Genomic DNA, 22,763 nt, shown 5'->3' with positions numbered 1-22,763 from the left:
AAATCTTTACATCCCCTAGAGAATAACAACATATAAAGTTTAGCTGATTGCAAGACTTGTGAAGTATTTCTGAGCTCACCGCTGAGCTTGAGTAATTTGCGGTTAGAGTAAATAAATATAAAGAGGCAAACGGGGGCGGGGTAATTCATGGAGGGATGATCTGTCTGGTCGTGAACAGACAGCCTCTGTGAGATTTTGTTGACACTGGTTTTGTTCCTTGGCCAGATGAAAGACATCACATGGTTTCAAACAGAGTGTTCTTCAGACCGAGCACTTATTATTTTTTTTTCCATCTTTATTTTCACCTTTCCTTACCTATTTCATCACCCTTCAATTATTCAATTTTCAGTTTTCATCAGTTTTGACCTCCTGATCTGATTTATCGCTGTTTCCTATCCCTTGTCCATGTTTACTATATCTCTATCACACTCTCACCACACGTCAGGAACACTGGGGTTTGTGTGGTTTCTGCCCAGCTTCATTACAGGATCCACTGTGTCGGTTGTCACTGAATAGGTTTGTTATTTTATAACAAAAAGAAGACTATTTATCTGGTTTTAATTAGCAATGAAATATGCTACAAGTATTTTTTTTATTTTTTGTTAGATAGCTTGCAGAGCAAAAGTAGAAAAAGTTGGGAGAGTGAGTGCGTGACCATCTGCAAACCACATGAAAGTGAGTGGTAATTGATTTGAAACCCTTTGTAATTAGGGATTATATTCGTTGGCCAAAAAACATCTTCCAGAGGTGGTTATAATTCTGTAGTTTACAGTTTCCAAACAATCTGCAACTTGCATGGTTAATGTCAGATTGTGAGAATGTTTTATTTCCATTCTTCCATTTATCATCTAAAGCTTTTAGCTGAGGTTTATATTTTAACATTTGAACTTCCCCATTTTTTGCCTAATTGAAATTTTTTATTTTCTTCAAGTCTGTGTGGCTTTATTAAACTGCTGCTGTACGTGCACAAAAACAGCTCTTCTCTAATATATGTATTCTTGTTTTCATGTAGAATAGAAGGAAAAAGCATTGCATCCCAATCGTGACTTTATTTGAGATGAATTTTGGACTTAATTTGAGGAAGTTTTACCAAATGTCGTCACTAAATAATATAATGTTCAAGCCGCACCCTCCTTTTTTTTAGGGAAGTCTTTCCATATTCCCTTGCATGCATATATAAGTTACCCATTTAATTTCATGTTGACAGAGCAAAGAGATGATGAGGAAGACAATAAACAGGGCTTTAATGCCAGTACTGTAGTTTATTCTAGTCTTCGTTGCATTTCAGGAGAAGCATCCCGATGAAACTCTGCTCCATGCATAGCTTTCCCTTTCTGAAGCAGAAGCACCTCATATGAACATTAAACAAAATTAAAACTTCTGTAAGCTGTTTGGAATGCAGCCAAACTGCATTATGTATTCTGTATTATACCTGGAAGCATTACAGCTATTGTAGGGATAGACACAAACACACTTATCTCCCCCCCCCACCACCACCACCACCACACACACACACGTGCAGTCACTAAAGCAGTGCATGTAAAGCATTTACCTCAAATGAGCTGAAATGAATCCAAAGTCGCTTTTCCATTTTATCGCTTTACTACTTTGCTGCTGATTACAGGAAATAATTAAGACAAAAGCCTGGAAGGACTAGTTGCGTTGTACACTCACTAAACCTTTGAGCTCTGTATAATGAAATACAAGTTGCTCAATGAACTCCTAGTCTGAACAGAAAGGATTAAGTCTCTAAATCAACACCATTTAATCATAAATATTAGGTTAACCAGCCAGTGTTTGAGCTAGTGTAATATATATGTACTGTAAATTTGGTTTCTTCACTGGGTAGGTCCTTTAATAATATGCAAACATTGTATCAGACTTCTTAAGAGTTTAATTTGGGCTCTTTAAATGACAAAAAAAATTATCAGAACAAACAACTCTAATGCTCAGGGCGGTCTACTGTAGGGAATAAGTCATCTTAAATTTATCATTTTGCAGCTCGCCATGAGCCAAAGTAAATTTCAAGCGTTTATGTGGGCAGGAATTGCATCCCGCCCATGCCACTTTATATCAGGGAGTAAGAAAGAGGATTTATCAGATGCCTGTTGTCATGTGGAAAGGGTCTGAATTTATTAGCTAATGCAAGTAAATTGGAAACATGGATAGTTCAATGTATAGTAGTTTCAGAAAATAAAGTACTATTTGCAAGCATGTCATTAAACATGCATCTACTGATTCATCCATTCCTCTTTTAATCCATTCATTCATATTCCTCCATCCATTAATTTTCAACCACTTTTTTGAAATTAGGTAACAAAGCCATCAGCTCATAGAAAGAAGCCCAGACATTCATCTCCCCAGTGACATTCTCAAGCTCATCCTGATTCCCAAGGTGTACCCAGGCCAAAAGGGATATGCAGTATGATTTCTGCAGTAGGTTCTGGGTCTCCCAGGATCATTCTAATCACATGCCTGAGCCACCTCAGCTGACTCCTTGCGATGTAAAGGAATAGCTCTCCCCAGATGACAGAGCTCCTCAGCCTATCTCTAAGGCTGAGCCTGAGCACCCTGTGAAGGAAACCCATTTCAGACAGACACTTATATCTGGGATCTCATGAGCACAGCTCCTTCTTTACCACAAAAGATAAATAAAAAACCAACAGGGCAGAAACTAAAATTCACTCTCATGGTCAGCTTCACTGTTCTGTTTCCCTTGTGTTTGAAAAGGGGGATGTTGTTAAGGTAGTGATGTGTTACTCTTGTACAGAAGCTGCAGCAGAACCAGTTGCTTATTCCCTTCTGGTGCTGGCTGATGTTGTGCCCCTTTGTTTTGTTTCCATTGTCTTTTCACTTCTTCATTACATGTGTTCAGAATAAAAAAGGGAGAAAAATACCAAAAAACACACTTTGTTTGACCAGAGTAAAGATCTGAGTCCAACGTCTGATTTACCCAATTCATTAGTTCCCTGAAAGTGTGTTTAGACAGAAAGTAAATAAAACTGTCTTCGGTGGTACTCACATATTTTCACTCTTGTCTGTCTAAACTTTGCTCTATGCTGTGTCTCATTATTTGTTAAAATCAAATTACTTCATTTGATGACTGATTCCTCTAACCCTGACTATATAAAGGCAGTGCTCTTTAAAGGAGCAGTGTACAGATTTTAGTGGCATCTAGTGGGTGAGTTGTACACTGCAACCAGCTTGAAATTACTCAGTTCAGCCTCACCTTTCAACAGTGTGTTTAAAGTAGTGTGGTTCTTAGAAACATAAAGTAAACACCATAAAAGCCATGTGGAAGGACAAGCATCATTTGCACAAATAGAAATTAATGTAATGTTATTTATTTAGTTTCTGCAGCTAGAGCTTCCTTAGAAGCCATTAAAAAAGCCAGCTGAGAAGGTTTTATGAAGGATCTTTTAAGAAAATACCAGACAGGATTAATCTTCTGTCTGTCATCATTTTTTATGGTCTAACTTCAGTCATTCAGGTCAACAGAGTGGAGCTGACTACTTAAAATTAAGTTCTTACCTAAAACCAGTCAGAGCAAAAACATCCATTCTTCCAAAAAAAAGAAAAGTTTAGTGTCTTTCTCTGCTCTTCATTCTTTAAGAAATCATAACCCACTCCTGTTATTACAGGTGCCTCAAAGCCAGTCATAACTGACTAAATTAAAAAAAATAAAATACAAAATTACATAGTCAGAACTTGGTATGATCTCAGATGACATGGAGCAAAGTAATTTCATATTCTAACTTTAATGTCAACAGATTTCATTCTGAAGCTGCTTTTGTTTCTTTAAGGGAAGCTTCTTTTTAAACAGATTTGTTTCAGTTTACCGAAATTGTAGATTGCAGTTTCACCTCTGAGGCATGTAGGTTGAAGACATAGATCTGAATTTGTTGCCTGCTTCTGAAGAGTGGGAAAAATTCCACTGTGTTGAGCATGTGATGTATGCGTCACCTAGAAAGCATCCGTTTCCTACTCCAGAAAGTCTGCCTCTGTAAAATAAAATGTTTTTTTTATTATCTTGCTCCAAGGGGATCATAACACCACAATAACCCCAGTCTCTTTTCTTTTTTTTCTTTTCTTTTACTTTTACAAACACCTACGCACCCGTCTAAGCCAAGTTCAGACTGAACAATAACAAAGTCTGGAGCTTTTCTAATAGTCTCAAAAGAGTTGTTTCCAACCTCTTACTCCCTGTTGACCCATCAAAGAGATATATACATCATGTATCTGAAGTGAAATAATAAAAACAAACACTTGGCTTTGGAGGTTTGTCTGTAATGTAGTGAATAGAGGGAAAAACAAGTTTTGTATTGAGCTGAGCTGGAGCTGACCCTGTAAAGAGTTGGCTGTATGTCCTGCTTTGGAAACCCCTACGCAAAACTCCTGCCAGACAGTGAACTGAGGGGCAATGAGGCAGCAAAGTCAAAAATCAAAGGCAAATAAATCTACACACATGCCCTTTAAGCAGATCCTCTATTTGTACTGATTACCTACAAACACATGGGCTGTACAACCAGCCAAAAATCTTTATGTAGGTGGACTCACTGTTATGGATTTCCCCTTTTTTTCCTCAGAGCTGAGATTCCTGAATGAGGATGGTCATCATAGACTTCTTAGAGACATTAAAGTCACAGGGAAACGTATGGGTTCTTTCATCAAGACATAAACTTAGGAGCTATGGATGGGTGTTTAGTCTTATCTATAGATTAAATTATTCATCTATTTTCTTTACCTGCTTGATCTTGTTCAGTGTCACAGGAAGCTGGTGTCTATTTCCAAGGGCCATTGGGCAAAAGGTGGAGACAACCATTCATGCTCACACCTAGAGTCAATTTAGGGTCACCAAATAACCTAACATGCATGTTTTTGGACTGTAGGGGAGGGACGCAAAAACTGGATGGACAGGAAAACCATGCAAAGTCCACACAGAAAGCCCCAGAGTCAAACTTGCTCCAAGGCAACAGTGCTAAGCAACTGCACCACCGTGAAAACATAAGCTGGCCTCGCAAACAATCTGATCTATCACTTTAAAATTACCATTAAAATTGCATATATAGTATATTAAAGTAAAAAAACAGCATTTACAGAAGTCTTTTCGTCACCACATTCTACTTCTGTGATAAGTTCCTACTCGTGGATGTTGTTTTCAAGCCGTTCTGCACTTGCAAGGCTTTTCTAGGGGAGAACCGAGTGCTGACAGTCAATGGGAGGTGGAGGAAAAATAACAAGTGGTGTCTGCCAAGCCTCCCCTCTCTCTCTCTCTCCCTGTCGGTCTTTCTCCGTCCCCCTGTTGCTGCCAACCCAGTGGAAAAACTTCCTCTGGTCCAGACAGTTACGAGAGAATGAAACCGCAAGTGGGATATTGATAACCGAGGATATAGAGTTGCAGGGAAATAAATCAGACAACAATAAGTAAGTGAAACTGCCACAGTTGTAATCCACATAAAAAGAACATTCAAAACATAGAAAACCTTCTACTTTTTTATGTTTTTGTTCTCTGACTTTCAGAGAAATACATCAATTTTTCAATACTAAAGTCAGCTTTGTAACATGCTGCCCTATTCACATTCTGGATTCACTATCTTGGCTTAATGGCAACTGATTTCCCCATATGTCATCTGACGGTCCAGGCCAAGATGGCTACTGGTGGTGTGCAAACAAGCTTAGAGAGTATAAACACGTGAGGGAAAAGGAAGCTAAAGTGCAAATCCTTATAAGCATCTGCACACAAAAAAATGTGTTTATGGATTTTGCCGTCTCTGACTCTTTCTTGTCCCCCTTTTTAGCAGAAAAACAAATCCAGCCTATTAGTCTGGAATGATTTGGTCCAAGCCTTGATTAAGTCCAGAACCCGTGTTCTGCTCCCACCACCCTTCACTGCAGTTTCTCACTCAGTATATCAGCACCACCGGTTAGCATTCCTTCTAATAAGTGCGGGAGAGTTTGTAAGCACATATGGAGATTTGTGTGCAGCTGAAATTACAGGTGCTGGCTAAAGGAAAGCACTTAAGAAAAACACACTCAGTGTTGGTTCCGTAAAGATAGGAGTGCCCAGTTTTCACTTTGTTGGCCCTGTGAGTGCCAATGAAACAAAAAGACTTTGTGTGTGTCCACGCTAGAGCCTGTGTGCACTTTTGTGCTCTGAAGGTGTTTTGGATTCCAGTACAGTAAAGAACGAGGTGGGCGTTCACTTTTGCTTGAGAATGAGTGGCATTCTCCTTCATTTCCTGCGAGCACTGCAAGTAGCAGAGGCACATGTGCTGGCCCACTGTCAATCCCAGGCACACATGCAAAAGCATACACCTCACAGCTAAGTATGGCAGGACTGAGTAGGAGTAAACTGCCGATCAAGATTCAAATGAAAAGCATTCTTGTTATCTTTTAGCAAAACTAGAGAAAACAGCACATTTGAAAATGAAGTGATGAAAAAACACACAAATTCAATGCTTTGGGAATTCAAGTATTTGGGAGGTTTTAGTGTTACATTTCAATTATTTATACCAGCTCTCAAAAAGGCACAATATTTATTCCCCTAAATAATTACTAATACAACATCATTGATACCTCTTACATATACAATACCTTGTGTTTCTGCCTTTGTAATTAGTGGTGAGCTGCCTACTCTTCTGCCCCCTTGTGGCCACAAAATGTAGCTCGTTTTACCTGCCTGGCAGGTGACATGGAAGACTTTTCAGGACAGTCATAGTTAAACTAAGATCTCGTCATTGTTTTAAAGACAGACATATAGAATCATGATCATGAGTTATTGCATCAAAACTGACGAGACGATGCAGAGTTGAACAAGTTCTGCTCAAAAAGGAAACGTGCCGACAGTGTGAGTATGTTTGAAATCTGCGTGTGTGTTTACAAGGAGAGTTTACCCCATGTGGTTGTTTGCATAAAGTACATTGTGTATGGCCTCGTGTATCCAGCGTGACTTTTGTTTGTGCGTGTTTGGTCACACATTGGCTTCGGGTGTTGGAGGCCCGAATGGGCAGGAAGCTGGTGTGTGTGGTTAAATAATGTGCTGCTTGCGCAAGTGTGTACTTGAGCCGCTTGTAGCCACAAGTCAGCCAATTACTGGCCACCTGCTAAACAGAGGCGGATGCAAATCTGTGAAAATCAGTGGTTGCCATGGCTAGAGGAAAGCCTCACTTCACCCATGACCCAGCAGTTGTAAAGTAAACTAAAAACATGTATAAATGAGTATTTATTGTGGACGGCACCCAAAGGTTTCATTGTTAAAGCAAAAGGAGTTTTAGCTAAACTCAACTCCTGTTATACTTCGACATCAAGACAAAGATTTCATGCTTCAGTGTGTGTCCTGCCATTCCAAAGTTTGCATGAACAACTTTAGTACTAACAGCAGCCCAGTCAGCCAAGGACATGCATGAGGGGCTGTGCATGGACCAATAGAAGACATATCAGCACATGGAGTCAACTCTAACCACAAGCCAGTGAATTACAGGGATGCTGCCAAATGTTTTTGGATTTTAGGAGTCCAGACGTCTGTCTTTTGCACACTCCCCCCTCTTCTGTCGACAAAATGATAGGACTCTATTCACCAATCACTTTGTATCATTTTCATCCTTTAGATGTGTTCCAAGCACCACGTGTTCTTGATTTATTTTATTTTTTCCCCCACATTTTTCTCTCTTTTTTTGTCTTATCTGTTGCTTTACCATGTGGGACACCTAAAGACTGAGAGTCACAACTATTGTATCTGTCGTCTCTGAGTTTCAGATGAGGGGATGCTGTTACAGAAGGAATGCAGCATCGATTGCCAGAAGAGTCGCAGTGAATGGACGGAGTTGGGCAACAAGAGGATGAAAAAGAAATAGAGCGTTTTAAAATGTTTTTTTTTAGAAATGGGATTAGCAAATGTGTCAAACAAAACAAAGTAAATGCCAAACTCCAGATTTTATTACATAAAAAACCTGAGATTAGTCCAAATGGAGAACAATTCTGTTGCATCAGTAGTTGTAACTTAACCTGCTGCCTCTCTGATCTGTGATGATTCGCGCTCATGATACATGCCACGCCCATTTCAACATCTTCACTAAAAGTTATACACGTGTGACTATAAATGCAGCAATACAGTCAGGAGTTGGAATCTACTTTCTTCCCCCCAAAAGATATTCACAATCCCCATCAGCTCCCAGAAGATTTAAGTGATTACAAATGAAGGAAAGACACTTTTAAAAAAAGGATGTTTGTAAAGGAGTTTGGTGAATAAACTCTACTTGTTCTTTTTAAGCTGCAAGTTTTCACTTTGTGCACAAGCTTAGGAGTAAGGAGAATTACACTGGTCTTATGACTGAGAATCTGTTTTTTTAAATACATTCTTTCCCCTTTCCTGTTCTCTCCTTCTGTTTCTTTTGGCCAAAGTCACTTCAGGCACATGTGATAAATTGAAGAAATGACAGGACATGAGGATGCTACCAGAGCCAGAAGAAATATGAGGACAAAAAAAAAACTCTTACCTTTCTCTCCTCAGGGGTGGGGGGTTGTGGGGCTGAGGGGTTTTGCACCAGGTAAAGTGGAGCTGTAGGTGTGCACTTCAGGTGGGTGTCTCGTCTACCTCCCTCCTTGCTTCAGCCACGTGAGTCTCCCATGAGATGTGACAGTATCAGATGTTCAGTGAACATGCAGCCAAAAAGGAGGAGAGGCGTCCTCCGGGGCAAGAAGCTGCCACCTTGAACTGGTCCAGTGCTGCTAACAAGTGCAGGGAAACACAAAAAAAGAAGAAAACTGACCAAAAGAACCAAAATTACAAGTCAAAATAAGGTATTCTCGACTGCAGGTGGAGCAAGCTCCTATCTTAATTTAGAATTTTCTTCCTCCCACAAAAAAACTTTTAAAAGTCCATCCACGTGCTTCTTGAAGGAGATGGTGAAACCAAACGTGAAAGTGAGAAAAAAAAGAGCAGTCCTCTCTTTGCTGTCTTCAAGCTGTCCAGGCGCAGGTCTGAGAAGCACCTTCCCAATCTGTGCACTTTCACTATCCAGGGTGGAAAGTAGGAGGGAAGGACCGCGACGGAGAGGGAGTGGAGGCAAACTCCGTCAGTCAGGTTTGTCAGGCAGGCAAGTAGCAGGGCAGTGTATATGGAGCTGAAGGCTGTGGCTCCCAACTCCCAAGACTTATAACCAGAGGCTGTGCACCTCTCTGCTCCAGTTTCTCTGGCTTACACAGTGATCCCTGTCCCACTGGCTTATTTTGGGAAAGACAGGCAGGATTGTTCATTGGGTTAAACCCCTTTCGTACAAAAAGCAAGTGTCTTGTGGCTGGCTGCAGTTAGGAAGGAGGGGTGTGAGCAGGATGGGGTGGGGTAGCTGCTGCACAGAGTGGGGTGGGGTAGGATGTGGAGAAGGCGATGAAGAAAGTCATGAAAAGTGCAAATTGGAAGCATCTCTTGGTCGCATTCTGCCATCGTTTGCTATCCTCTTCTTTACATATTTCTTACATCTGAGAAATCACCCTGCTAAACAATACTATGTGTTATTCTATGTGCTATATAGTACTTTTTCAAACATTATTTCAAATCAAGTGTAATAAATTTCAACTTGCAAACAGTACTATAAAAAATTAAATCCAGTGGTTTATGGGGGTTCTTGATTTTATTGAAAGTCTCAAGTAATCATTACATGCACAACTACTGATTAACTTTTGGAATAAACCCAATTCAAGATGACCACTATTACACAGTCGGTTTTATGGACATTGAGGTAAAACTTAATGTGATGGGAGGTAAGAGTCATTCCCAAAGCACACTCCAAGTGATATTAGATCATGTGATCACTCATAACGTTCTGAAGCTCCGGTATAAACAGCAACTCAACTCTCTTGACCTCACAATTCACCTGCTCAGGCACTGATGTAATTGCAGCTTTTCATATTGTGGAGTTATTCACAAAAACCCATGATATGTTGCATATTTTATGCAATTCTGTGGATTCTGTGCAAAGATGCGTTACAAGTATCAAACAGCATATAAATTACAAAACCTATCAAGCATTTGCTAAGAGGACATTTTGTAAAGTCTCATCAAAATGGGTCATTGATAATTGTGTTTTGGTTGCTGGCAAACAACCCAGAACTAAGATTTTCCATAACATTGACAGGGTAACAAAGAAGTGTGTTACAAGTACCAGCTAAGCACAGGGAAAGCATTAAGGGCTTAATTAGTGGTGTGATAGTTGGCCCTGTGCTATGCAAGTGAACCTTGAAAACATGTTGCTTTAGCTTCTGATTAGGTGGACTAGAGGAGGGACTAAGCCACTGGCTGAGTTAGAATCAAATAGTTTGTAATTTCAAATAGATCAGAAAATTCAACAATAAAAGTGGAAAAAAAGCTGAAAAATATCATGATTTGTCCAACTTTTTTGTCTGTTTTAAGTTGTTCCAGTTGGTGCTGATTTATTAAAGGCTCTGTCATTTAAGCAACACCCACTGATTCATTCCTTCAATCACCACAAATGTTCCAGCCAGTTATCAAAAACTGGCAGTCCTGCTGCACTTTTCTTAGTCATGTTTTTGTTCAGAAGGAGTTATAAATGTCCCCAGACTGCATAATCTACAAATCATTAGAACCAAAGTCGGGCTGAACTCAATTTTTCCTTACATGAGAACTTCAGACAACATCTTTTCGAGGGCATGTTTGGATAATGTCTATTACTTTTAATGGGACCTGCTGTTTGAACGGTGTCATTATGGCAACATTTACAGCACATTTGCAGCATTTCATTTGCGTTCTTTTGGCCAATTCTGCAATCTTAAGGCCAGCAAAATGAGTGAGCATATGTTGATGGAATAAAATACAGATCTCCTTCACGTACATACATCTGTACTGTGCTGAAGGTCATAAACTTCCCCATTGTTGACTGCGTTGTCAAAATTAATCAAATCTCTTATGAAAACGCATTTAGTTCACCAGTGGAGCCAGGTAAATTGAATAATCTTAAAAAATAAGCGGCAGGCGTCACATCTGTGAAAGAGCCACAGTAGAAGCAAACTGAATTGCTCTGTGAACATGAAACGGGTGGAGTGACCAGAAGCTTAGCAATGATGTCATCAATAGGAGCCCTGTGTGGCAGTCTGGCCTGCCATTCATTCGCCCGACAGGTGTGTGCTTCTGTGTGAACACGCTGTTGTTGCACACACCCTAAAACATAAGTAGTGGTTGTCTGTGAGCTTAGTGAGGCAAAAAATTGGTTGGTGGAGTTACACACAAACATGCACAAAAAAAGCCTCCGCCTCTCCAATTCACGGCTATGCTACAGTGGCGTTGAAGAATTCAGCCTCTGGGTCCTCAAAAATCTCAGCTCTAATACACTCGCACAACACACGTTTAGCTCACTCATACCCATTGGACAGCACACACACACACACACACACACACACCTTGAAAAATCCCCAAAACCATTCACTTCGGCTTGGTACAAAACTCCCTCCCACTCGTGTGCTTTTACAAGGTGAAACATTCCTAAGAAAAAGTAAAAAGCACCTGGTTGTCATAAGTTTCTCTGTTTTCACTGCACTTTTCTTCTTCTTTTCTTTCCATTAGTAAGAGTAAAAACAAACATAGATAGTTTATTGACTGGAAACCCTCGGCAGAAACCCACTTTGCTATTGATGTTCATCAAAAAAAGTCCCAAAAATAAGCTGCGAAAGGCAGGTTGGCGTCACAGAAACACCCCACCCTGCACCACACCCGGTGTCACCAAACATAGACCCATTATGCATCAACGTATGGGGGTCTGTTCTACTCAGAGGTGGTGTGTTTAGGGTGGAGTCTGTTGGTTTTCAGGGTACATGAAGCATGTGTGTTCCTTAAGAGAGTTATGTGAATGGTTGGAGTGTGTTGTAGGGTGGAGTTGTGTCTGAGCTAGATTGGGATTAAGTTTCAAGTGGCAATATGGCAATATTATTTTAGTAAGATCACTCCCTGAGTAAAGAATTGTATGATGGTAACTGCATCAATAGCATAAGTTTAACTGATCATTGATAGTGTTTCATCTCAGCATGCTGAGGAGTTGTTTTATACATCAGTCCTGCAGTGTATTTACATTCATGTTAAAACAAATGTACTTTTTATTAGTTAAAAAAGAGTTAAATATTCCATTGATCTCAAGTAACAAAAATCTTAGCCCTTGTTACTACTTACAAGTAAAGTTTTATTGTCTTCTTGGGCCATGGCTGAGGACGTGCCTAAACCATTCAATCATAGTCAGTCCACACTTGATGCACCTCCATCCTGCTGAGCATAAGACAAGTATTTGCTGATTTTAGGGTACGATCTTCCACTTGAATCACATATCACAATAAATCAACAAAGAATGCTTGCCATACAACATCAGCACAAGTTCTATAGATGACAGGTGACATGATTGACTTTTGTTGAGTTTAACCTTACACAAAAATACCTGGCATTCACTATGCTGTGCCTGCATGGGCCATCGAGGAGAGCAGAAACAGTTAATGAAAAATGGTTAGAGAAAGAGCAAGACAAAAACCAAAGAGGATTTAAAGCAAACCGTGAGGACCACAAAAATGTATAAAAGGAGACATTTAAAAGGTGCTCTTAGTAAAGCAAGAAAAACATGGACTTTTCACCTGATTTGGTTAAAATTTTGGGGATTTGATTTGATTTCAGCAGCAGAATTTCTCTGAAAGTGGGCTGGGGCTTTTTCATTTCCTGGCAAAAGGCTGTAGACTGTGGTTAGAGTTGATGTGATGGCTCAGGAGATGAACAGAATGAACACATGGACGGAAGAAGAAAGCAGGTAAAGGGGAGTTTTGGCCAGACTCCTAACCTGTCTTACCTGATGCATATTGTTGCTGGGTTCAGTTTCCCCTTTGGGTAATCATTTGACACTGATAAAAGAAGAAAAGAAGAGAGGTGGGACAGTGGAGAGAAAAAGGGATGATAGTGTTTCCCCCCTGGGAAAGAATCTCCTAGATGAGACGAGAGGACAGCTGGGGTAATTCTTTTGTCTGTTGAATCGAATAAAGGCAGTGTGGGGAAATGAATGGAAGAGAATATAAAAAGTAGTTTCAAAAATAAGAGGAAGGCTGTAGTCCAGTTTAAAAGGTGTTTTCAGAGTAACTTCTCCCACTTTATTGGTTGAATACAGTGTCAATGCACACGTATTATGTCTGAGAAGAGTGACACGTGAATATTATGCTACTTCTGTGTTTATGGCCGGTTAGTTTGATCCTGGGTGGTCCCTCCTCAAAGTTTTCAAGGGTTATTAACCATCAGTCAAGAGTCAAATTTCAGGTATATGTGCTTGATGAAGGAAAGCAACAAAATAAGAGAGCACAAGAGGACTAACTGTACTGTATTGTATAACAGTCACCGTAAAAATGCAAGTATGTGTGCATATTTGAGGTTAGCCTGCGTACCAGTGGATATCCTAATCAGCTGAGCTGGTGGTGAGATGAAAGTATGTGAAGATTATTGCCTGGTAATTGTTTCCAGAGTGCAACAGTACTGACCTGTCTCAAACTGAACAAGTTTTCTTTTTTTTTTGGTGTATGCTCATTACAGTGACAAAGACAAGGACATGGGACATGTGCAAGAGCAAAACTCAGTAATGGGATTCCAAAAAGAACAACTTTCTGTGTTAAAGAGAATTAAGCAGACTATAGGACCACTATAAGTCCCAGAAATCAAATCTATTCATCCACTTCTCCTTTCATTTACTGATATCAAGGGTGTATCTTCGAACAAACACATTTTCCTGAGCACTAACTGAACTATTTTCCTGCCAATGCTTCAATCTACACCAACATGCTTACATGCAAACAGTAAAAACCACACCCCAAAAATCTGTACTCGACTGATAAACTGATCACTCCACCAGCTATTCGACAATTCAGAGTCTAATTTCTTTCCCCCCTCTCGATGAAAGACTCATTTTGGTTAGCCAGCCCTGACAGGGCAACGAAAACACCAATCTTTGACAAAAAAAAAAAAAGACAGGAGAAGCACTGAGGTTTGTTTTGTTATAACTTTAAAAACCATTTTCCGTTTCAGAATCAGCAGGCAAGGGAGCAATTTCCTTCACTCCAAGAGCAACAGAATCCTCAAACCCAAACAATCAGGTTTGGATAAATAAAGCCTACGGCTGGAGTTTAGAGATTTCAGAGCACATCCATAAACTCCACCCCAGTTAGATATGAGGGGCTGGCATTGTGGTCTAAGGATGACCAAAGTTCATTCATGTCTGTCAAGAATTAAAAAAAAATAATTAAGCTGCATTCTCAGAAAATAGCTTAATTGTTTAGGATTAAATGGTATTACAGCCTAAAGTAAAAAAACTTTATAAGCTTTTTGTATTGAGATCACAATAATAGCCTATTAAATCGTTTCACATCATGACTTAATCATATGTGTCCCATATAACAATTTGCTCATTGACTGAAATATGTACATGATAATGACAGAAAATGTAATAACTTTCAAGTCACCACAATAAAATGTAGTGTGCAAAATGATTGTGAATGAATGAATGTGTTCCTTTAGCCCAAGCATTTTGTTGCTTGTGCTTGTTGACACTAACCACTTGTCATTTGCTGATGGTGTGTAAACTTCGACACTCTAATGTGAGACCTCAGAAAGCCACTGGGCTTTGTACTGGAGAAACAGAATCCATCTCCAAAAAACACACTGGACCATGACTGAAACTAAAGCTAAAACTTGATCTCAGGTTAAAAGCCTCTATGGAGGAAAGGCCAACATTACTTGCTCAGAAAAAACAAAACAAAACTGCAGTCATGAACATACATGCAAACAGAAAAGCAGAAAATGAAAAACACACAGAAGGAAAGAAGTTGTATAGACATCAACATCATGTCAGGATTGGGGTTTTGTTTGAGTTATTTTTTTAATTTATTTTGTATTAAGTTTCTTCAATTCTGCTATTTGGTTATTCCTGTGTTTAGTTTTATGTTGGCTGGTGTTTTGCTCCCTGTGCCCTCTGTGTTCACTGTCATGTTCACTTTTCCTCAGCTCATTACTTGTCAGCCTGCCACAACCATCTGCACCTGTCCCTTGTTTGGAATCTGTCACCTGTATCCACTTTCCACTTCCCAATCACCATCTGTCTTTAAAACTGGTTCATCTTCTTCATTTCCCCACTGGCACATTGTCGTTCTCATGTGCTGTCCAGTTTTCCTCGTGTTTCTTGCAAGTCTGGATTTTGTAAGTTTGGCTTTTTAGTTTGTTGCTGCCACGTCAGCCCTTTTGGTTTGTTATTTAATAAAACAGTTTTCATTTGAGCTCCTCTGTGTCTGCCTGCATTTGGGTCCAAACCTTCCACCCACTTAACCTGACACGTCACACTGAGAGTATTTGTTTGTGGTCCCATCAAAGCACATTTATGTTAGCACAACCTATTTCTTGAACAAACAGCTCCATTTGAAACAACTCATATTTGTGTGTGGAGTAAGTCACGTAACTCCACTCCACCCATATTTTATATGGAATTTGCCGCTTTTGAGATTGACTTTACAGCTTTGATATTCAACACAATCCTAAATCAGAACACAACAAATGAATAATAACACTTAAAGCATATTATTGCCAAAATATAGCCAACCTGAAAGTTAGCTTTTATTTTATTGTTCTTTGGAGTATTTTTTTACTGAACTTGGACCAGAACAAGGTTGTCAGTTCAGATGCTGTCCAACCAAGGGTTCTGAAAGTTGGCCTCAATCAGCTATGTGAGGTTGTACAGGACTTCTTCAATTTTAGTAGAAGTCAGAAATTCAAGTAGTCTGAAAGACACTGTGCCTTATTTGGAAACTCACAGTATCTCATCCTCATCTTTAGTGATTGTTAAACCAGTTGTTCAAAAAGGCACATCACAGAAGTCCTGAAAAGACTTGATTGATGGCTTACCAAATCAAATAAGCCACTTTTAAGATTTATTGCAGTTTATTTGTAGCCTTTGAAAACAGAGTTTAAGATGCTGTCATCTTAAACGTTCACAAGCCCACTCTCTTGTGAAAGGCACCACTGTGAGAATCATGTTCTTCAAGTTCTCCATTGCGTTGGACATAATTTAACCTTAACTGCTGTATGAAAAGCTTCTAAAGATCTTTAACCATCTTGTGGCCTTCAGGTCAAGCTGAACTGAAGTTACAAGGGCTTCTCTACCTCTCATTGTCTCTCTCTCTCTCTCTCTCTTTTTGGAGGGCTTCAGGAGGATTAAGATGCAGGCAGATGCCTTCACAACTACTTGGATTTTTGGCCATTTGACAGACAGAAAAGAGTTTCTATAACTAAAGGGTTGTGTGTCTGACAGGGTGGTCAGGAGCAATGCAGGAGACTGTATTCTTACTGTTTCCCTTTACTCTGCACACCTCAAACTTCTGGTATAACTCAGAGCCCTGTCATGTACAGAAATACTTAGATGACTCAGTTAAAGGGTGTGTAAATGGTTGACAAGAAACTGAGAACAGAAACTGGTGGACTACTTTGAAGCATGGTGTGGGAAAAGTCACCTCACTCGTAAAGTAATGACTGCGGTAGCTCGGTGGTCAGTGCCATGGTCTTGCAATCCTGAGGCTGCCAGTTTAAACCCAAGTTGCATCAGGAAGGGCATCCAGTGTAAAACAATTGGCAAATATTTTATGTGAGTTTGCTCGCTGTGATGACCCCTGCAGATTGAGAACCGCCAAAAGGAAAAGTAAAGGAGCAAGCTGAAAACTATTTCATTTTTTTTTTGGAACTGGAATAGGTAGTGGAAGAATACAGTTAGCTGAATGTTCACCTGGACAACAAATTAAACTGGAAATGCCACACTGGCATCTGTATACAAGAAAAGACAGGGCAGATTCTTTTTCAAAAAGATAATACAGTATATCCTTCAAAATTTGAGTCAAGTTGGTAAATTATTTCTGTAAGTCTGTGATGAAGAACATAATTTTCTTTGTTGTTATCTGTTGGAACAGCAGCATCAGTGTCAGGGGTTTAAATAAATTGAACAAAACTGCTGATGCACTCCTGTATCTTTGTTGTTTCAGCCTGGATAGAGGCTCTGATGGTCTCCCCTGTTCTGCTTAGTTTACAGTCTCAAGGTACTGGATTTGTCATGAAATTGTCTGATCATTCTGTGGAGCCTTCTTATCTTAATATTAGTGGCTTTTGTTCTTCTTCTTTGATCAGGCCATATCTATTAATGGTTTGGGCTCTGTTCTTTCATTCAGCTGGCTTTTCAGAACGTGCAGTACGTTGTGTAGGTATTTTGTTGTAGTTGACATTTTTACAGCCTTTTTTATAGCGACTGTTTACCTGAGAGACCCCAAGGTTTTTGTAGCTGTCTGTGAGCATCTGCAATGTTGCCTACTGGTAGTTAGAGATTATCAAGAAGACAAAAATGTGCTCACATGGGTCAAGAAGCATTTGAATAAAAATGCAAGTAGGCCAATAGATAAATTGCCTACCGCATTTCGGAAATACCGACAGAATTGGCAAGTTTTATTCTTACAGTATGATCACTGCAGATGAATTACATTTGGCATGGACCTCATTGTACATATTTCTGCTCAGGGTGCCCCTGACTCACTCTAAGGCCTTGCTTGTGAGGCCTGCTCCTACATGAAACATGTTTTTCTTACCTTTTAGCAAAAATGTAAATCTTTCAACTGTGTGTGCTTCAACACATTAAGTAGTACAATTACTGTGAGTGGGCTGGTGCTTTCAACCAAGTCTTTTTAAAGCTAACGTCTTCATGCTAATAAAGTCTCCAACTTTAAAATTGTTGTCATGAAACCACAGATGGAGCTGAGTCTGGTGTGAGTTGTTTTTGTAAAAAAAACAAAAAGTCAGTTTGAAAAAGTTTACTTTAGTAGTTTACAGTGATTTGTCAGTTTCAAAATATGCGTGCTAATGAAGCTGGTGTCTGTCACCGTTAATCACTGGGTGGATTCACGTCTCAGTTTTGATGCAGGTGCAGGATATGTAATATGCTGAACTGAAACAATCAGAAAAGGAACAGACCTCGTTTGGGGCCTTTCTCCACAGCTCTACTATAATTTCCATTCCCAGACATTGATTTTAATCTCGATGACATGCAAAACAAGTTCACAGTGGGTTTTATTATCACTTGAATAATGTTCTGTGACTTTAGTCATTCTTACTACAAGATGGCAATATTAAACATTTTCTTTGGATATTTTGCAGCACAGATTAGTAGCTGGTCATGTTGTCATTTGTTAGTTTTTCAACCTCTGAGTCAGTTTCAAATAGTTTCAGCATTTCTTAGATAATAAGGCATAAAATATAATATTTGTATCCAATTGTGTCATTTGTATCAGTTCTTTGCACTGGTCATACACAGGTTATAATGTTTTTTTTCAGGCATTGCTTTTCTAAAGCCTTATAAAACCAGGACTGTGACCTTTACAGCCTCAGCAATCCTTTCACTGACCTTTCACAATTCTTCATTTAGGCTAAGAAGATCCTGTTTCATTTGCACTTGCTTTAGTTCTCCCTCTGAAATTCCTTGTTGTAGGTTTTTATGAAAAACTGACTTACAAACCTGACCATTTACTCTCCCTACAGTAGCTTCCTACTTTAGGTTTTGTAGTAAAATGCCTTTAAAACTAGACAAACGTTTTTACTCTAAATATCTACCAACTGTTAAAAAGATACATTTGCATATAAAGTTTTTTTTGTTACATCTATACGCTGTTCACCAGTGGCCCCTCTCACCTGGTTTCCTGTCTATCTGTGTGAGTGTGTCCTGACCTTGTGCTCACAGGAACACCCCTCCCTAAACAGCTGTTTCCATGTGTCCCACAACCCAGAGTCTTTCATAGACAAGGAAGCAGAAAAAAATGAACTCTAGTTACTGTCTCAGGGGTTAGGTCACACACAATTTGTGAACATCACTTCATGAATTTCAAATTCTGAGAGGGTAATATGATAAATGCTTCTGGGAAATGGTTGGAATAACAATCAATTGGTTCTCAACAAAACATTCAGAAATATTAACTGTTAGAAGGGATCGCTATTTCACTTGTATCAAACTGGGTACATAAAGAACAAACAATAAAACCTTGTTTGCATTGGGTAATTAGCCATAGAGTACATGTGAATAAGTAATTGTATTTGATACATAATGCATCCTTTTAGGGAGAAAGTGTTTTTTCGAAAAAAATTCATTACGCTAATTTATGAAACCAAAATGACAGGGAGGAGCCAGGATGGAAGCATGTGAATCTATATTGTACAAAGCAAGCTGTCAAAGAGAAATATAAATAGTGAGGGTATCAACACATGTGACAAGCTTGTCCAAACAAACCCTTATTTACATCAGGGGAACAGGACTAACACTAACTCTCACATGCACCTATGGGAGAAAGTGGCTAATTTGCTTTGAAGGCAGTAAATATGTGTGTTTTTGTGTCTTTCAACTTCTCCACCCTCCCTGTGCTTTCCTGTTTTGTTTTTTGTTTTTTTGCCCAGTTTCTCTTCAAGAGCCTGCTGATGTGTAGATATGTAAAAGAAAACAGGCAGTCGGTCTCCAGCTTCGGTTAGCATAGAAATGTACGCCAGAAGAGCAAGAATGTCCAGTGCACACTGTACAAGTAAAAAAAAACACAAAAAAAAAACACAACAGTTGCAAGTGTAAAACAAACATGGATATACAAAAACATAGTCATAGTCCAGTCACACCTTCAGTGTGATTAATGTAACAACCAAGACAACATGAGGCGTTAAAGTCCACTCACCACTGTTATGCCTCGAAGCCTGCAAAGGAGTCAAAGAGCTGAGTTGGTGAGTAAGCGCAAAGTGGGGACAGCTCTAATTTTCTACCAGAAATGCTGCTGTTACTCACTGGTTCCATGACACCCATTTTATTTGTGGCAGAGCAAATCGAAGTCAGTGGCTTGTTTAGTCTTGTTTTATTTTAGAGACCAGAATTCATACAGGCAAACAAGTATACAGACATATGATCGTCCACCTCCGTGAAAGTCTGGCAATCATGTATGCCTGGAATAAGGCCGAGTGGTTTAAACCATAAACACATTAGGAAGAGCTCACTGAGGTAAACTAAAAATTGTGATATAGTCTCATAGACTTTTTCCACAAACTTACGGTATTGTTTACAATGTCATAAGTCACCACCTGTTGGTCATTATATGGAAATTCAAGTTTAAGGCAATTTCTGCAAACAACTATGACACATCATTGAACTGTTGATCTATTTTTGTCTTTTCTTTTACTTGCTGCAATTAATTTTCTATTAGACAGATATAAAGATGCATGGGGGGTTTAATAATTGATGACATACAAAAACATAAAGTATCATAGTTAAGTGCAGTTTTTTTTTTTTCAATAACCATGCCTCCTTTTGCTCTGCAGGACCAAGTAGTTCACCAATGCCCTTCCACAGTGGCCTGCTTGCTGCCTGCTTGAGGCAGCAGGCCATCTCCCCCTCACACTTGAGACTCATCTGTCTGCAAACGATGGAGTGTTTATGAGGAAGAGCTTCCAACCTGGATATGCGCAGGACATCTACATTTTCTCACATAAATTTCCTGCTTTGACTAGCTGCAATTGGCAGGCGTGACTTTTTCTTTCCTGAGACAGACGATAAACATTATTCTTGGAGCTCGAACCAGTTGCTTGTACAGAACAAGGTTGTGACTTTTGTCAGCTTGTGCACGCTCAGAAAAAACACTAGGAGGGTGAAAAAAAACAAGCAAGGGGTAGGCATATGAAAAAATTAAACTAGCATTCCTCGTTGTGTATATCTGTTAATGCCGTTCATGCCTTTGTTTTAAATAAATATCTTTTGTGATTTGTGGGCACTGAGAGTATGTGTTCATATAACTTTCAGCTACTACCACACCAAACTTTTGCTCAATAATTGTAAAATTGACTGACCTATAACCACCTATGTGTTTGCTAAGGTTTATTAGCTGTGATGACTATCTTAAATTGAGTTGACTCCACAAGGTAATCACTTGTAGATGTACAACCAGTGATTACTTTCTGAGGGTTTCCATAAAGTTTGCCTAGTGGTTCATGAAAAACTGGCTAATAGACAGACAAATAGACACACTGACACGTAAGCAATTATACTATTGCCCGCCTTTCATAGAGGTGGCTGATAATTAGACAGCAATGACCCGAACTATTAAGTTGCCACTGCTGTAATGCTTTTTAGAGTTGTTGAAATTGATTAATACAGCCTTCATCTCTTGTTTGTAGTTGAAATCCAGACAAATGCAGTAGAAACTCCAAGACAAACAAAAATCATTTATACAATGCAAAGAGCAATGTTTTCCTGTTGAATTGTGGAGCACAAGTAATTTAAAGGAAGGCGGGGAAAGGCTTGTGCTCTGTCCTGCCAGGTTGTCTCACGGCTGATCGTGAACTGCAGAGAAAGGTTTTTTTTTTTTTTTTTAAATGTAATGATTTCCTTGATGGTGCAATTCCACCTTAATTACATAAAATTATCCCGAGCACAAATTGAGCTCTTTATTTAAGGTTTATACTTAAAGAAAAACATCACACTCAACTTTCGTAATGTTGCATAATGTCTGAGTTTGTTTAAGTGCAGCAGATTTTGGAGCGATAGTAGGACATTAAACAAAATCAAACAGAAAAATAAATAAAATACATGTGCACATTGTAACCTTGAGGTTTTATTTCATGCTAAACTCCTGCCTATCAGTTTTATGGATCTTTATGGTGGCCTATATCCAATGATCTCATCCTCAGGAATCCAGCCATTTTTTTATGATTTTGATTTCAATCCATGGCAAATGTTAATCTTACTTTCTTCTTGTCTTATTGCCTTGTAAAGACTAAGTCACACTATCCTGGAAAAGATATCAGCCCGTGTTTTATTTGAAGCTTAAAGCCACATCCCTGGTTTCATTTGAATCACCTCTACCGATGTCACTGTCAATGTTAGTTTATTTCTGAGGCACCAATGAAACAATGTAAGCTGAACCAAATTTCTATAAAACAAGACCGTCCATAAAAACGCTCACTACAATGCGTGTTAAACCCTGCACATACAGTACGCAGGTGTGTGAGAAATCCTGCTGCTTTTTCCTGATCTTGTGCTCATTAACATTCCCCTGCTGTTCGTTTTGTTTGTTTTTTGTGCTTGCTGTCCTCTACACATTCTCCCTTCTTTAAAAGGCTGAGCCTTAAACCCAACCATGAGATGTGGTTCCCTCCTAAACCATTCACATGGAACTGGTTAGAAAGACATTCCTTCCATGGAGGGAATGTCTGGAACCAAGCGCCTGTATTACAGAAATCATAAACATGAGGTCCAGCCTAATTGCATCTCGTGGCACTCTCACCCTCTCTTAAGTTCCCTTTTGCTCCTCTGTCTTCCCCCTGTGAGGAGTTATTAAAATGGGGTGTAGAAGAACATTAGCGGATCTTATCTTTTCCTTTCTTGTGTAATACAAGAATGTAACTCAGTTGTAGATATTAGGTGGATTAGAATTTAGTGGTCGGCAAATTTTCTCTGCGAATGAGATCCTCTGGCAGTAAGTCCCAGGTAGTAAAACCTGTTTGATCCTTGTTCACAAATGATAACCCAGAACTAGCTCAAACCTGGGGAGTTAAGCTAAATTACAATGAACAGCCTACGTTCTGTATATAATATACAGGTGCTGGTCATAAAATTAGAATATCATGAAAAAGTAGATTGATTTCAGTAATTCCATTTAAAAAGTGAAACTTGTATATTATATTCATACATTAAATA

General features: G+C 39.3%; 1 protein-coding gene across 1 annotated transcript in view; it reads right to left on the bottom strand.

Moving 5' to 3' along the window:
* The window catches only part of col8a2 (collagen, type VIII, alpha 2), a 48,205-nt gene extending 38,952 nt beyond the window's left edge, over positions 1 to 9,253 (bottom strand). Inside the window, exon 1 of the mRNA XM_017421781.2 lies at positions 8,496 to 9,253. The gene's annotated coding sequence lies outside the window, so the exon portion shown is untranslated. The remainder of the gene's footprint in view (positions 1 to 8,495) is intronic.
* Between the last annotated feature and the right edge of the window lie 13,510 nt (positions 9,254 to 22,763).

This window comes from Kryptolebias marmoratus, linkage group LG5, assembly GCF_001649575.2.
Source record: "Kryptolebias marmoratus isolate JLee-2015 linkage group LG5, ASM164957v2, whole genome shotgun sequence".
In the NCBI taxonomy this organism is placed as follows: Eukaryota; Metazoa; Chordata; class Actinopteri; order Cyprinodontiformes; family Rivulidae; genus Kryptolebias; species Kryptolebias marmoratus.
This window is presented reverse-complemented; position numbering and strand designations above follow the sequence as displayed.